Source organism: Lepus europaeus, chromosome 3 (assembly GCF_033115175.1).
Source record: "Lepus europaeus isolate LE1 chromosome 3, mLepTim1.pri, whole genome shotgun sequence".
In the NCBI taxonomy this organism is placed as follows: Eukaryota; Metazoa; Chordata; class Mammalia; order Lagomorpha; family Leporidae; genus Lepus; species Lepus europaeus.
In genome coordinates this window covers 77,948,228-77,965,068 of record NC_084829.1, presented here as the reverse complement: position 1 = coordinate 77,965,068, position 16,841 = coordinate 77,948,228, and the positions used below count along the sequence as shown (strand labels likewise).

Genomic DNA, 16,841 nt, shown 5'->3' with positions numbered 1-16,841 from the left:
TTCTCTGCTTATGAAAATTATGTTACAATTTTTAGGATGGCTATTTCCCACCCAGACTGACAGCCAATGATGAGTATTAATGACTACCCAAAGAAAATTAGAAAGGAACAATTTATCTAGATCAAAAAATTTAAGCAAATAAATTTTAATGTTTAATATTTATAAAAGTAATATTCAATTTAATGTTAAATTATATTTAATGTAATCATGCCACATTAATTTACATAATAATTTCATATAGTAATTTAAAATTAAATTGGTACATTAAACTTGAGATCATTCCCATCTGAAATAGCTTTTTTCTATTTTCTTATAACACTACATTCACTATTAAATATAGTTTATTTAACTTTAATAGTTTTTAATTTCAATATTATTTTAATCTTTTGATTAAAATGAAATAATTTATACTCAGTACTTTCTGATAGTCTGTATAATCTGTGACTCTTTTGGAATAGTTAACAGTAGTAGCTGGAGTAGCTCAGTCCAGGAATGAAATACTACTTTCTGGTAGTGGCGCTGCTTGGAGTGGTGGCAGGTTGCAGGCTGCGGGTGTCACGGCTAGGGAGAACTGTGAATGGGTTTGGCGTTTCCTATTGGGAACACTGCGATGATGAGTGCTGCCAGGGAGTCTCACCTGCATGGGGTGAAGGGTTTAGCCTCTCTAGACGATGATCTTGGATCTAGCAATTGGGATGCAATATAATTGGGTAGTGAAGAAATAAAACAAAAGTTCTTGAGATTTATAGGTGTAGGAAAGAAAGAACATACCAGTGTTATGTCATAGGAGATCACAAATCAACATCTCACTTCCAAATAGGGGAAGAAGACAAGAAAATTAATGGAGAACTGGAGTCTCAATATCATCAAAGTGTGGGCAGTAAATTATCAGGAAGATATTGGAGACATTGTGGACTTGGCTTCAGTGAGATAATAGATCAAGATGGAAAAGGTGATGTGCCTGGAGATAATGATGATGATGATGGTGATGATCACCTGATCCTGAAGGTCCAGATGAGTCTGAAAGCAATTCAGAGTCAGAGAAAGAACAATCTGCTGAAGAACTCCAAGCTATTGAGCACCCTGATGAAGTAGAAGATCCCAAAAATATCATGCACACATTAAAAGATTTTACATGTCAAAAGGATGGCTATTAGGCATGTAAGAATTAACATCACCACATTTTAATAAAAACACACCAGCACATGTGATGCTCAGTAGACCTGAGTTGTTGATAAGACCAATTTAATAAGAGTAATTTTTATTAAAAGAGCTATGGTTTGTTTGAATATACACTCAATCTAAAGCATTGGGGTGCTCACTTTGTAGCAGTGATCAAATCTGATCAATATTATGTTATGTTAAGGGATCCAATTTCTACCAGATATTGTAAGCTTTCTTGGCATCTTTGACCAACATTCAACAAATCAAAGTTCTAAATTCTTTGGACTTTGGTATTTCCAGTTGGGCCTCTGAAAATGTCAAAGAATATATCTCTCATCTTGTAGAGACATCAACTAATTAGGCTATTTGGATTATATGAAAAGGTTCTGTCAAGATGTGAAGTGGTACTAAATTTTAAGTTTTGATAATGCAAAATGCTACTGATACAAATGTCCAAATGTTACAAAAGTCTAATGATCTTGCTATGTCATTATCAAACATGATGGTTATCTTAATGAGACAGGCCCAGAGGCCTAAAAGGGATAAATGTTTATAAATTCCTACAGCTGCTTTCAAAAATACTGTGTGGAGTAAGCAAGTACCTCTTCTTTATTTCTTTTCCAGATAGTTTGCTATTACATAATTGCTACTGATATTTTAATGTTCATCTTGTATGCTAAAACTTTACTTAGTTTCTTAGTTCCATGCTTCATCTCTCTTTCCATTTTCTATATGTTAGTTGATTTCACATGCAAAGAAGACAGTTTGATTCCTTCTTTTAATTTTGTATGTCATTTATTTCCTTTATTGAGTAATTCTCTGACCAGGATTTCCAATACTTATTAAACACAAGTGGCAAGAACAGGCATCATTTTCTTGTTCCTGACTTAACAGAGAAAAGTTTGCAGGTAAAAAATCTTCCTAGGCTTTTATCTGTGTTTTCTTTCTTTTTCTTCTTTTTTTTTAGATTACTGATGGCAGGAATTGATGGAAATTTTTAAAAAGCAATTTAAAGATTTTAAGAAGCTATTACTGAAACCACTTTATTGTTCTCTCCTGTAATGTATGTTATATGTATACATGTGTACATATTTTATGTTTACATGGGAAAATTTAGTACGAGTTCTCTTTTAATTGGCTTATAGATAGGAATTTACTCAAATTTAAACTTCTAAATTAATCTAATATACCTTTTCTGGTTTACATGACCTATATAAATCTCTGTATCAGCTGTTTTAAATTTGATGGTAGATAGCAACTAAAAATGTTTCATTGGCAAGTTTGTGCTTGAGTTTGCTGGGCAAAAAATTTCACTCGTGCTATATGTTCATGAAACAAGTCCAAATTTTAATTTATAAAAGGCGTTGGACCTTTTGGTGAATGTTTTCATAATTTTTTATTTGATTATTAAAATTGTTTGGTAAGCCTTCACTTACGTTTCTGAGTAAGCAGTCTGGGAGAACTAACTTGTTCCTTCATCTCTCTGTTCTCTTTGAGATGGGAAACCAATTCTCTTCTGAAGAACTCTCAGGATGTATGGTTTGATCCTTAGATCTTATTATTTTTAAATATTTATTTATTTATTATTTGAAAGTCAGAGTTACATAGAGAGATAAGCAGAGGTGCACGCAGTGGGGGGGGGTGGTCTTCTATCCACTGGTTCACTCACTCCCCAGTTGGCCGCAATGGGCAGAGCTGTACCAATTTGAAGCCAGGAGCTTCCTCACTGTCTCCCATGTGGGTGAAGGGGCCCAAGGACTTGGGCCATCTTCTACTACTTTCCCAGGCCATAACAGAGAGCTGGCTCAGAACTGGAGCAGCAGGGACTCAAACCGGTGCCCATATGGGATGCAGCCTTGCTTGCTATGCCACAGCGACGTCTCCTTGATCTTTAGACCTTAAAAAAGGGATGGTTAACATTTTTTGTAATCTTAATAATAGCCTGGTAATAATAGCCTGGCCACATATAGAAGAAATTATGATTTCTCAGCTACATTTATTTTTCCATGAGCACAGTAAATAGGCAAAACCAACCAAACTAAGGGAAAGAAACTTTTACCAGTGACTTCAAAACTTAGAGAGCATATTTGGTCTTACATAGAAGAAGCTCTCCTCATGGGTATTTTCTTATCTTACAGGCAGAACATTATCAGAACTGTCAGACTGTGACCACAGATTTCTAGCTCAGTCCATCAGATATTACGGATGGGACTGAGCACCCCCTTGGCTGACATCATAAACACATCCTCTGGTCTACTTTACAGACACCTGGAGGAAGAAGAAGAATCTAAGCAGCAGAAGCAATGTAAGGATAGGTGGAAGGCCAATTAATAACAGTTTTATTCAGGGATCTGCCATCAAGGAGACCCAACAAGGCCAATCCACTGCAAATGGTATTGTTTTTTGATGTGGAAAGCCAGGGCTTTGGATGCACAAAAATCATGACAGAAGTCAGCCTCTGATGAGCCCTGTCAGCTCTGCCAGCCAAGAACTGGGTCACTGGAAATGGAACTTCCCTGGAATTGAAGGACTCTAAGTCAGAATTGCAGAAATTGGCTCTAAGCTGAAAAGCCCCTGACTCTGCCTAGCTTCCAATGTAAACTGCTGTTGAGGGGTTGGTCTGGGGTCATTAATGTTGCACACAGCACTGTAAGTTTTCTTTTAGAGATGCCACCTGCCTTCTATTCAGGCCAGTCCTCCTCCCAGGCCAGCTAGGTAACGGAATTCAACAGGATATCTTCCCTAAGGAGGCTCACATCTCCCTTATGATTGCTCTTCCATTACATGAAGAGATAGGTCTGGTCCTCACATATACCTGGCCAGGCCTTAAAGCCCATCTGATTACTATCAAACCTCTTCTGTCATTTTACATTTCCCTCTCAATGGGAAATCTTTCTCATGGTTTGGAGAGTACCTTTCTTAAGTCCTCTAGTAATGACTGTGTCCTTTGTTTTAGACCCCATGTATTCAATCTGCTTGTGAGATTTGTTTGCTCCAGATTTGAAATGGTGAAATTCCAGACGGCCATGCACATGAAACCTTAGATGGAAGCAGTTTCTGCAAGCTGACGCTGAATTCCTCCCAAAAGGACACCTCCTGCTGGAACCCTGTCTTAGCTGCCAGTCCCTACTTTGTACCTACTCTGCTTGAGGAAGCCAGGATGGTCATCATCCCCTACCCCCACAGCCCTAACAGAAGTTAGGGTCCGATCATCTCGGGAGGGAATGTGAAGAGTCATGTTAATAGGCAGTTAAGTCAGTCCTGGTGGAAAATGAGGAGAGGAATCTGGCTAAGCGGGTGCAAAACACTTGCTTCGCCAAAAGGTATCTTTAGTATGATCAAATGTGCCTGCCTCACTCCTTGGGAGCTTTCAATGTTATCATGAGGATAGCAAGGGAGTGGTGACTCCAACCTTCTGAGCTCACAGTTTACTGTAAAATAAGAGCCTTCTGAAGGCTCTTTGATTTATCATGAGCAAGCCAGACAAGGTAAATAAGATAACAAATCAGGTCTTTTGATGGGTTTGTCCCTGCCTTGTACTGATTGACAGTTTTGTTTTTTTTTTTTTTCCCAAAATTGTGCTAAAAAAAAAAAACCACCAGCCCCTTTGGGTCTTTCTCTCTTGGAACTCCCCTCCTAGCCACTTCAGCAGGAGGTTTCCAACTTAAATAAATCCTGCTTTTCTCTTAAAATAGTTAATATACTTTGGTATATACTAGACCATTTATTGGCATGTAGGAATAATGTCAAAATTTTAAATATTCCATTGATGCTATTTATAAGCAGAAATAAATGATGTTATCAAAAAATACAGATTTCATATGTCATAACTTTTATATAACAGTCAATTCTGTATGATGAATTATAGCAATGCTTAACTAGTAGCCATCCAAGCTATGTAAATAAGCCTATATAAAGGCTAACAAAGTGACTCTGTCTGGCAGACTACAACCGTTTTTCTTTCTTAACAGATAGAAAGAATTACATAACACTTTATCTTTTTTTAAAGATTTATTTAATTATTTGAAAGTCAGAGTTACACAAACAGAGGAGAAGTAGGGGCGGGGGAGGGGTCTTCCATCAGATGGTTCACTCCCCAATTGGCCGCAACAGCTGGAATTGCTCTAATCCAAAGCCAGGAGCCAGGAGGTTCTTCCAGGATTCTCACATGGGTGCAGAGGCCCAAGGACTTGGGCCATCCTCACCTGCTTTCTTAGACACAAGAGCAGGGAGCTGGATCAGAAATGGAGCAGCCAAGACTCAAACTGGTGCCCATATGGGATGGCAGCACTGCAGTCGGTGACTTTACCCACTAGGACACAACATCATGCCCCAGAAATTATCATCATAGTTATGAAAGAGACATATACATATTTTTGAAAAATAATATAAAGATCATGTGAACCTACTGACCTTCCAGCAATTGGGAAGCTGGGGAAAGTTTAAGAATTGAGCTAACAGAGGAAGCAGACCAAGAGAAAGGAAGAGATGGAGGAAGGAAAAAGAGAGACAGGGAGAGAGGTGATAGTATCTTGATTTATCTGTGCTTTAAATTTGTAAAGTTTGTTGGTTTCTCTGTTTGGTTTTGGCTTAAGAAAGTTTAAGTTGGACTTCACTCACTGCAACTGTAAGAATAAAATAATCATGATTTACCGGTTATGTAGTACAATGAACTGGTTCATATTACATATTACATATTACATTCATTAGGTTGTTGCCCCAGAATAGTATTATATTAAAAACTATGGTAGGGTACATTTAAAGTAAGATGGTAAATTTTATATTATGTGTGTTTTGCCACAATTTTTACAAATTAAAAATGGAAAAAAGAGTATGTTGATGTTGGAAAATCATGGGGAAACTTCAGTAGACATATTATTGCTTTCAGGTCACTAGTGCTTTTTAAAGTTCTTTAGTTTGGAGAATTTCCTGTATTCTGAACCCATGCCAGGAAATCATTCTCCCAGTTCCCCTTGCATTGTTGGTACAGGTATATGACTTAGATATATAACATTAAAAATCATCTTTGCAACTCTTCCATTCCAACACAATGTGAAGAAGCAGGCGTGTTGCAGGATGTGTTACAGCAAGAGTGAAAAGATATGTATCAGTTGCCTACAGTAAAATTAAAAGGAATTCGAGGGTATGTTTTGCACTGTGGTGGTAACTGTGGTTTTTTGTTTTTTTTTTTTTCTTTTTCGTGGAAAATTGAAGTAACTATAATTTTACTTTGGTGCAAAAACCACCTTAAATTCCATGGATAGATTGCTTTAAAATTTCTAATTAATTTTTCACAGATTAAACATAGTTCATAGGTGAAATTCTAATATAGAGCAGGCCTTTAATATGACATGAGTGCTGTTCCCAACTATTTAGCATCCCAAGACTGATTGTCTGCCTCTCCAAGATATTTTGGAAACTGCCTAATATCTCAAAAAGTTTTTTTTTTTTTTTTGCTTACGTTAGTTCTACCCCCTTACATTGGATTTCCTAAAATACTATTTGAGATGAAAGTTGCGTATTACAAATTTGTTGTTGTTTTGCACATATGAAATTTGCATAATTGTAACTTTTCTAAATTATGTTAAAATTCTCAAAAAATAGTGAACTGGCTGAGTTCGAGTAAGTAAAGAAGAGTAAGAGTTCCTCCTTTCCTGTAGTAAAAACTGGAAATCCTGGCTTCTCAAGGAAAAAGCAATTGGGGAACTTTGATTACCTGAGATTCAGAAAATCAGCCTAACAAGGGGGGACATGTAATTTTTAAAAATTATTTGGCAATATTAACTTTCTCTTGCAATTATAGTTTTTAAAAAGTCCTAAAGAAACTCACATATTTACCCCAGCTGCCCCCTTGGAAGTCAAAAAAGAAAAAAGCACAGCCACAACAGGAGATGTGCATCTGATTTAAACTTTTCAAGGATTCTTTATTATATATTGATTAATATCTGTGTGCCTATATGATCTCATTCTCAGTAACATTTGTAACTCTAAAATTGTATAGTTTACATACATTCCTTAGTTTTATTTTCTCTTTTAGAGTATTTACTCAATTTTGCTTTTTAATGACTACATTTTGTGAGTCACAAAAGCCTCTAATACAGTCGTTTCTCCACAAATGTGTTCTATTAGTAGTGTATTTCAGTAAATATAATCATTACACTACATATACTGGGTATGTGGACTCTGTTACTACATAGGTCTGACTTTTGAAGGACATTCCTAAAATTCCTAGTCAGCATTGACAACATATTGTGATTTACAATTGATTTTTAGTTTCTGCAAGATAGAATTTATTTCTCATTTTATAGATAGGAAAATATCATTGAAGCCTTAATGCTCATTTCTCATGTTGAACAATTATCAGTGACAGAGCATTGATGGTTCTGACTCCAACACTTAGTCCCAATATGTCAATTTAAATTTAATGTGTAACCAGTAAGATGATGAAATATTAACTTCACTGTTTATACCTTACTCTTCCTATATTTAAGAATGCTTTGAAGGGAATGGATTAAGATAGTGGAGTAGGGAGGGAGATTACTGCTCAAATTTAGGAGAAGAGAGGTTATAAAGTGGAAAGAATGAAATCTCAGGGAAGAGTTAAGGAGAAAACAACAGAGGAAACTCTAGGCAAATTGGAGGGACACAGAGGATCTATGTGGAGGGCGTGGATGCACACAACTCAGGACCCCAGCAGCTGAGAGCCTCTGCAAGAGTGTTAGAGAATGAAGTAAGATCAGACTGCAACAGCCCAAGCCACTGGTAAAAAAACAGCAGGAAGAGCCTAGAGGGAATCTGTCTTGGAGCCCTGTGGGGAATAGTGTACCTGCCAAACCAGAAGAGAAAAAACAAAGGGGCGGGCACATTTGCTCTCTCTGCTATCATCCTACAATGGGATCCTATAACTAGCTGACAGAGAGCAGGTGCCATTTTGTACATAAGAAACAGCTGTGCCAGCTCATGTACTTGCCCAGCCACCAGCCAGAAACTCTTGAGTCTGGTGGGGAGGACAGGGGACTGGATGCTTGCAATGATGGGAGGCTTATGTATTGAGTCTGTGAAAACACTGAGGCTGCATCAGAGCACTCAGAATGTGGTAAGGACTGTGGGTAGTCATTGTGGGAGGCTCCACATGATCAGAGCTCCCTGATCATTGCTGGAGAATCTGAGCTTACACTGAGAACTGCACAGATCCTTTGTGTGTTCCTTGTGGCAGAGCAGGTGCATAATATAGCCACTGTGGCTGGCACCCATGCACTGGTCTCCTTTGAGGAGAGGAGCTCAGATGAGTCTACCCCAACAGACAAGAACAAACCTTCCTTCTGATTAAAGAGAGAGAGAGAGAGAGAGAGAGAGAAAGAGAGAGAAAGAGAGTGATAGATTTACCAAGCTAAACCTCGGTGTGTCACCTCAGACATGCCTTTCACCCTGAATAACTGAACAGAACTCCCTGGTCACACCAACCACATGCCACTAGGTATTCCCTGAAAGCAGACACTCCACTAATCCACTCAGATTTAGACCAAAGATAAAAGATACCACAGAGAAAAAACAAAGAAGAAACCAACTATCTCCACAAATGCCAAATAACAAAAGCCCCAATTCAAGAAACAAAAATAAGGAAGACAACATGACAACCCAAAAGAACATGGTACTTCAATAATAGATTGTGAAAGTGATGAGATAAAAGAAATGCCAGTAATGGAATTCAAAAAAATGATCATAGTATTATTTAGAAGTAATCAGAAGAAAATGTCTGAAAAAATGAAATTCATACATGACATGAAAGAAAATTTCTCCCATGAAATTGAAATCTTAATAAAAATCAAAATGAAATATTGGAAATGAAGAATTCAATGGAACAAATAAAAAATGCAGTGAAAAGCCTAACAACCGAATCATGAAGCAGAAGAAAGAATATACGACTTAGAAGACAAAGCAAAGGAAATTATACAGTCTGACCAAACACAAGAAGAATAATTAGAAAACTAAAAAAGCTGTTGGTAATCTATAGGATACTATCAAATGGCCCAACATATAGATTCTCAGAGTTCGTGAAAGTGTAGAAAGAGAGAAAAGATGAGAAGGACTTTTTAGTGAAATAATAACAGAAAATTTCCTCATTTTGGAGAAAGAATGGGACATAGCACATAGAAGTCCTAATAGACATGATCAGAAAAGATCTTTGCCACTACACATTGTAAATAAACTATCCACCATAAAACATAAAGAAAAGATTCTAAAATTTGCATGAAAGAAACACCAGCTTACTTTCAGAGGGTCTCCAATTAGACTCAAAGCAGACTTTTTATCAGAAAGCCTACAGGCTATGAGAGAATGGTGAGTTATAGTCCAAGTCTTAAGAGAAGATATCAACCCAGTATACTCTATTCTGCAAAGCTCTAACTTATAAGGTAACAGAAATGGAAGGAATTTGTCACCATTTGTCAAGCCCTGTCAAGCTGAGAAATGTGCTGCACACAGAAAGACAGAAACATGGTGACTACTACAGGAAAAGGAAAAGGAAAGAAATCTCTCAGTAAAAGTACAAAGGAAATTCAAAGTAAATAATAGTAATAATATTTTAAAAAATGGCAGGCTATAGTCATTACTTATCAATAATCACCTTGTATATAAATGGCCTCAACTCTCAAGTTAAAGACAAGAGCTGGCTGAATGAATTTAAAAACAAAACACATCTATTTTCTGCCTACAAGAATTACTTCTCACCAACAAAGATGCACACTGTTATAAATTGAAAGGATGGAAAAAGATATTCCATGCTAACAGAAACCTAAAAAGAACTAGTGTAGCCATCCTAAGATCAGACAAAATAGACTTTAACATAAAAACTGTTAAAAGAGACAAAGAAGGGCACTATATAATGATTATTTAAAAGAAATATTAAGGATCTAATGTAGAGATATAGACTCAAATACAATAGCAATGGATGATTTCAATACCCCACTTTCAGCAATGGACAGATCAACCAAACTAAAAAAAAAGCAAGGGAACAGAAGAGTAAATCAGCACTATAGATCAAGTGGACCTAACAGATATATGCAGACATATTCATCCTACAATTTCAGAATACAAATTTTTCTCACTAATGCATGGAATTTTCTCTAAGATTGAAAACAATATAGGCCATAAAGCAAGTCTCAGCAAATTCAAAAAAATTGAAATCATACCACACATTTTCTTGAAACACAGTGCAATGAAGCTGGAAATCAGCAACTCAAGAATCTCTAGAACATAGGCAAAAACATGGAGACTGAAAACATGCTTCTGAATGAACAGTCAGTCATAAAAAAATCAAAAGAGAGATCAAAAAATTTCTGGAAACAAATGAAGACAGCAGTACAACATATCAAACTTAGGGGAAATAGCAAAAGCAGAAGAGGAAAGTTTATAGCAATTGGTGTCTACATCAAGAAATAGGATAGGCACCAAATAAATGAACTATCAATGCAACTCAAGGATCTACAAAAATAACCAAAGCCAAAATTTGTAGGATAAAATAACTAATAAAAATTAGAGAAGAAATCAACAAAATTAAAACCAAAAAACAAACCAAAAAAAAATCAAAAGAACAACAAAATGAGATTTAAAAAAAAATAAAATAAACAAAAGTGACACATCATTGGCCAAACTAACCAAAAAAGGAGAGAGAAAACTCAAATCAACAAAATTAAAGATGAAAAAGGAAATGTAGCAATGGACAACACATATATAAAGAGAATCATCAGAAATTACTACAAAGAGCTTTATGCCAACAAAATATAAAACCTAAAAGAAATGAATAGATTCCTGAACACACACAACCTACCTAAATTGAGCCATGAAGACAAAGAAAACCTAAACAGACCCATTACCAAGATGTAAATTAAATAAATAATAAAGACCCTCCTAAAAATTAAAAGCCCTGGACCAGATGGCTTCACTGCTGAATTCTACCAGACATTTAAATAGGAACTAACTCTACTTCTTCTCAAGTTATTCAAAATAATTGAAAGGGAAGGAATTCTCCCAAGTTCTTTCTAAGAAGCCAACATCACCTTAATTCTTAAATCTGAAAAAGAAGCAGAGAAAGAAAACTACAGACCAATTTCTCTGATGAACATAAATGTAAAAATTCTCACCAAAATTCTGGCCAATTAAATCCAACAACTCATCAGAAAGATCATTCACCCAGACCAAGAGCATGTATTCCTGGTATGCAAGGATGGTTCAATATTCGCAAATCAGTCAATGTGATGCATCATATAAACAAACTGAAGGACAAAAATGATAGATTATCTCAATAGATGCAGAGAAAACATTTTGTAAAATTCAACAGGCTTTCATGATGAAAACTGTGAGCAAACTTGCTAAAGCAGGAACATTCCTAAATACAATCAAGGCAATTTATGACCAAAAAGCAGCTTTCATCCTATTGAATGGGGAAAGGTTGAAAACATTGTCACTGAGATCCAGAACCAGACAAGGATCCCCACTCTCAACACTACTATTCAATATTGTCCTGGAAATGTTAGCCAGAGAAATTAGGCAAGAAAAATAAATCAAAGAGATTCAAATTGGAAAAGAGAAAGTCAAATTATCTTTACTTGCAGAAGACATGATTCTATATAGAGGATCCAAAAGACTCCACTGTGAGACTCTTGGAACTCATAGAAGAGCTGGTTAAAGTAGCAGGATATAAAGTCAATACACAATGCAGCCAGGGCTGTGGCATATTGGGTAAAGCCGCTGCCTGTAGTGCCAACATCCCATGCTCCTCTTCCAATCCAACTCTCTGCTATGGCCTGGGAAAGCAGTAGAAGATGACCTATGTTCTTGGGCTCCTACACCCACATGGGGAGACCCAGAGGAGGTTCCTGCCTCCTGGTTTCAGATTGACACAGCTTTGGCCATTGTGGCTAACTGGGGAGTGAAACAGCAGATAGAAGACCTCTCTTGCTCTCTCTCTCTGCCCCTCCTCTCTCTGTTTGTAACTCTGACTTTAAAATAAATAAATAAATCTTTAAAAAATAAAGTCAATATACAAAAATCAACAGCCTTTGTATACACAGACAATGCCATGGCTGAGAAAGAACTTATAAGATCAATCACGTTCAAAATAGCTACAAAAAATCAAATACCTTGGAATAAATTTAACCAAGGATACCAAAGATCTCTACCATGAGAATTACAAAACATTAAAGAAACAGAAGATAGAAAAAAATGGAAAAATCTTAGATGTTCATGGATTTGAAGAATCAATATCATAAAAATGTCCATTCTTATGAAAGCAATTTACAGATTAAATGCAATACTAATCAAAATACCAAAGACATTCTTCTCAGATCTAGAAAAAAATGATGCTGAAATTCATATGGAAACACAGGAAACCACGAAGAAATAAAGTAGTTTTATACAACAAAAACAAAGCTGGAGACATCACAATACCAGATTTCAAGACATACTACATGGCAGTTATAATCAAAACAGCCTGGTACTTGTACAAAAACAGATGGCTAGACCAATGGGACAGAATAGTAATGCCAGAAAATAATCCTGGCATCTACAACCAACTTACATTTTACCAAGGAGCTGAAATCAATCCCTAGAGCAAGGACAGTCTCTTCAATAAATGGTGCTGGGAAAACTGGATTTCCATATGCAGAAGTATGAAGAAGAACCCCTAACCTACACATTACACAAAAATCCATTAAAATGGATTAAAAGACAAAATTCATAACCTGATACTATCAAATTATCAGAGAACATTGAGTAAACCCTGCAAAACATTGGCACAGGCAAAGAGTTCCTGGAAAAAACACCAGAGACACAGGCAATCAAAGCCAAAATTTACCAATGGGATTACATAAAATTGTATTGCAAAAGAAACAGTCAGAGAAGTGAAGAGGCAACTGACAGATTAGGAGAAATTAGTTGCAAACTATGCAACTAATAAAGGATTAACCATAATATAGAAAGAAATTCAAGAAAAATAAAACAGACAATCCAGTTAAGAATTGGGCAAAGGACTTAAACAGGCATTTTTCAAAAGAGGAAATGCAAATGGCCAACAGACATGTGAAAAAATGTTTAGGATCACTATCCGTCAGGGAAAAGCAAATAAATCACAACCACAGTGGGATTTCACCTCACCTTTGTTAGAATGACTTTCATACAGATCTCAACAAACAACAAATGCGGGTGAGGATATGGGGAAAATATAATCCAATCCACTGTTGGTGGGAATGTAAACTGGTAAATGCACTATGGAAATAAGTTTGGAGATACCTCAGAAATCTGTATGTAGACCTTCAATATGACCCAGTCATCCCACACCTGGGAATTTACACAAGGGAAATGAAATCAGCAATTAAAAGATTTATTTGCACCCCCATGTTTATTGCAGCTCAATTCACAGTAGCTACATCAAGTCAACCTAAATGAACATCAACTGAAGACTGGATAAAGAAATTATGGGATACGTACTCTATGGAATACTACACAGCAGTAAAAAAAATAAATAAATCTGGTCACTTGCAACAAAATGGATGAATCTGGAAACATAATACTTAGGGAAATAAGCCAGTCCCAAAGAGACAAATATCATGTGTTCTCCCTGATCTATGATAAATAATAGAGCACCTAAAATGAAATCTGTAGAAATGAAATTGACACTTTGAGAAGCAATGAATGATTTGAACAACCCTTGTCTTGACTGTTGAGAAACGTTTTTTTCTTCTTCATACTAATTTTTGAATGCTTTACTTAAGATAGAGTTAATCAACTGTGTATAAACTCAATTGAAAATAGCTCTCAGAAAAAAATAAGAGTGGGAATGAGAGAGAGGAGGAAATTGTAACTCTAAAGCTGTATAGTTCTGTGTACATTCCTATGGGCTTACTTCTAAGGGTACATTTGAAAGACTTGCCATGGGAACCCGAGTCCCATTAAACTGGGTGATAAAAATGCCATCTTCAGTGTTAAAGTGATCATATTATGCATTAAAGTGATCTTATAGATAGGATTAAGTGTTAAAATGATCATATAAATAAGATCAAGTGTCTAATAATAATAATAGATATAATTTTAAAAGAAGGAATGTTCCAAGATGGGAAGCAGTCCACATGGCAGACTCATAGAATGACAATCGCTTTAAATAACATTCTGACCTCAGCATCAGCATTGAATCTGGCTAAAAAGCCCACAAGAGCATTTCAGGCATGGGAAGCCAAGACACTGTGGCAAGAAATGTCATACATGAAGGATCTCTCTGAGTGAGACTCCAGTGGAAAGAAGTGGCCATAAGAGAAGAATGTACTTTTCTCTGAGGGGAGGAAAGAGCTTCCACTTTGTTGCCTTATCTAAATACTGATGGAGATTGTAAATTTAAAATGCTTCCATAGCCTTGGCAGCTCATGTCAAGAGCCTCAGGTGATCACTGATGTCATACATAAGAGTGTTAAGTGTTAAATTAAGAATAAGAGTCACTGTGCACTTCCTTCACATGTAGGACCTCTGTCCTCAATGAGTTGTCATATGAGAATTAACTGTAAACCTTGTTCTCAAACATTTGTATGTGTGTGTTTGTATGTGTGTGTAAATTGTTGAAATCTTTACTTAGTATAGAGTTGTTCTTTTGTGTATAAAGTTAATTGAAAATGAATCTTAATGGAGAAGGGGTTAGGAATGGGAGAGGGAGGAGGAGGTGATGTAGGAGTGGGAGTGGGAGGGCAGGTATGGTGTGAAGAATCACTATATTTCTGAAGTTGTATTGATGAAATTTTCACTCATTAAATAAAAGGTTTCTATGGAGAAGAGAACAATTTGAAATCCCTCTATCTAATAGATTGCAATAAATGTGGAAAAATTTCATAATAGTACCAATTGTCATAATGGTCACATCAAAGTGACATCTCAGATCCAGGGAGGAGTCACTTCACCAGTGGTCCATATCAGAAGATCTGTGGGGATGAGATTATCACAGAGAATAATGATCACCTTGCTTTTTGCCTTGATTTCATAACTAAGAAAGTGTTCACCCACTTAATACTTTGGCAAGGCCTATTTTCCCACATGATTTTTTAAAAGAGTAGCCCAATATCAAATCTAAGACAAACAATTATATCTGTACCTCAAACATGGTTCCTCAACAACTTTGAATATTCTTTTTTGTAAATTATGGAATTTTTACTTTTAAGACTTCTAAAACTTGCTTTTTCTTCCTGGTCATGTTTAGGCTCAAATATGGTAATATGAGATTTATTTACCAATTTAATTGGTTTTTTTATCAAATGTAAAATATTTGGGGTTCACAGAGGCTTCATTGTCTGACAAGCTCTTCCATGTTCTTACATCTACTAATTGTCTCTCTTCTTTGTTGAAAAGTAAATTACTTCATTAGAGAACACCCTGGAAATGAAATCAGCATTAAATTTGTTTTCTTAAGAGTTACCTGATAGTATCTGAATATGTTTCTTTTCCACATAAGCAACATTTGAATGTTCATTTCCAAAATAACTAGATTAAAAATAAAGATGCTCTTATATCATTTCATCTTTTTTCCCCATCTGATCTCTCCACAGGATTGAATGCCTAAGAAACTACTCATAGTAATAAATTTACAAGCTGTAAATGGTAAAGAAAATAAATACTCATTATATAATTCATTTGGCAACCAGAGTTCATCACTTTAAACAGCTACAAATTCATCTAATTTTACTTTCATATTCATAAAATTATTTTATAAAAACCTGCAAGCTCTTAAACAGCTTCATCATAAAATGTTACTTGAAGCTGGCAGATGAATCAGCTGTCTTTCACTTACATGTGTTAGTACATGATACTCCTTTTATCTTTGACATCCTTATCACTGGAATATTTATCATTGGACCTTAAACCTTCAAAGCAGATGTTCTTTCCTCAGGAAATTTCCCTGTTTATTCTTCACAGCTCTGGTTAGATGCCTGTTTATTGCTCCCAAGTAGCTCCTACGTTAATAGCTATTAGTTAATTAATAGCTATTTTAGTTGCTAGTTCATCTAGCGCCTATAATAAATCACAAGATTCTTGAACATAATTGCTGGTTTTGTCTTCATATAATCAACCCTTAACACAGCAGATAGCACATTTTATAATCAATACATTTTTCTGCAACAGCAATCAACAATCATTAATACATGAGTAAATTAATACAGTAATTATTTATTGTGGATGAAGTACTCATTCCTGATTAACTCCTTAGCATCCATTCTTTACTAACTACCCTGTAACTAGTTTTATCAGATCAAGAGATTTTCACTGGAGAATCAACCTTTCTGCTTTATACACTTCAGCCTGCATATTTTGGGAATTGATCCTCTGGCCCTTCGAGAAAATTCTTAGATTACCCTGTATATCCTGTCTTCTGGCAAAAGGAATTGCTTTGAGGATATGCATGCAACTTAATTTGAGCTGGTAAGAGTTTGTAACATTTAAAGAAGGACCCTACCTTTTTGCAAGTCCTATTGAAAGAGATCATCTCTGCTCTGATGTGCATGATTAAGGAGAATGAAAGCAGGCTCAAAAGTAGCTGGTGATCATCTTATGAATGAAAGAGAAGAAAATGCCTGAGAATGGGCTGTATAAGGAGAAACCATAATCAAAAGTTTTATTTCTTTAAAGGGGTTTGAAGTAATCCA

The 16,841-nt window shown here is 35.9% G+C and overlaps 1 pseudogene; it reads left to right on the top strand.

Moving 5' to 3' along the window:
• Positions 1–613: 613 nt before the first annotated feature.
• On the top strand, positions 614–10,755 carry LOC133756973 (small acidic protein-like; annotated as a pseudogene).
• The last annotated feature ends 6,086 nt before the right edge of the window (positions 10,756–16,841 follow it).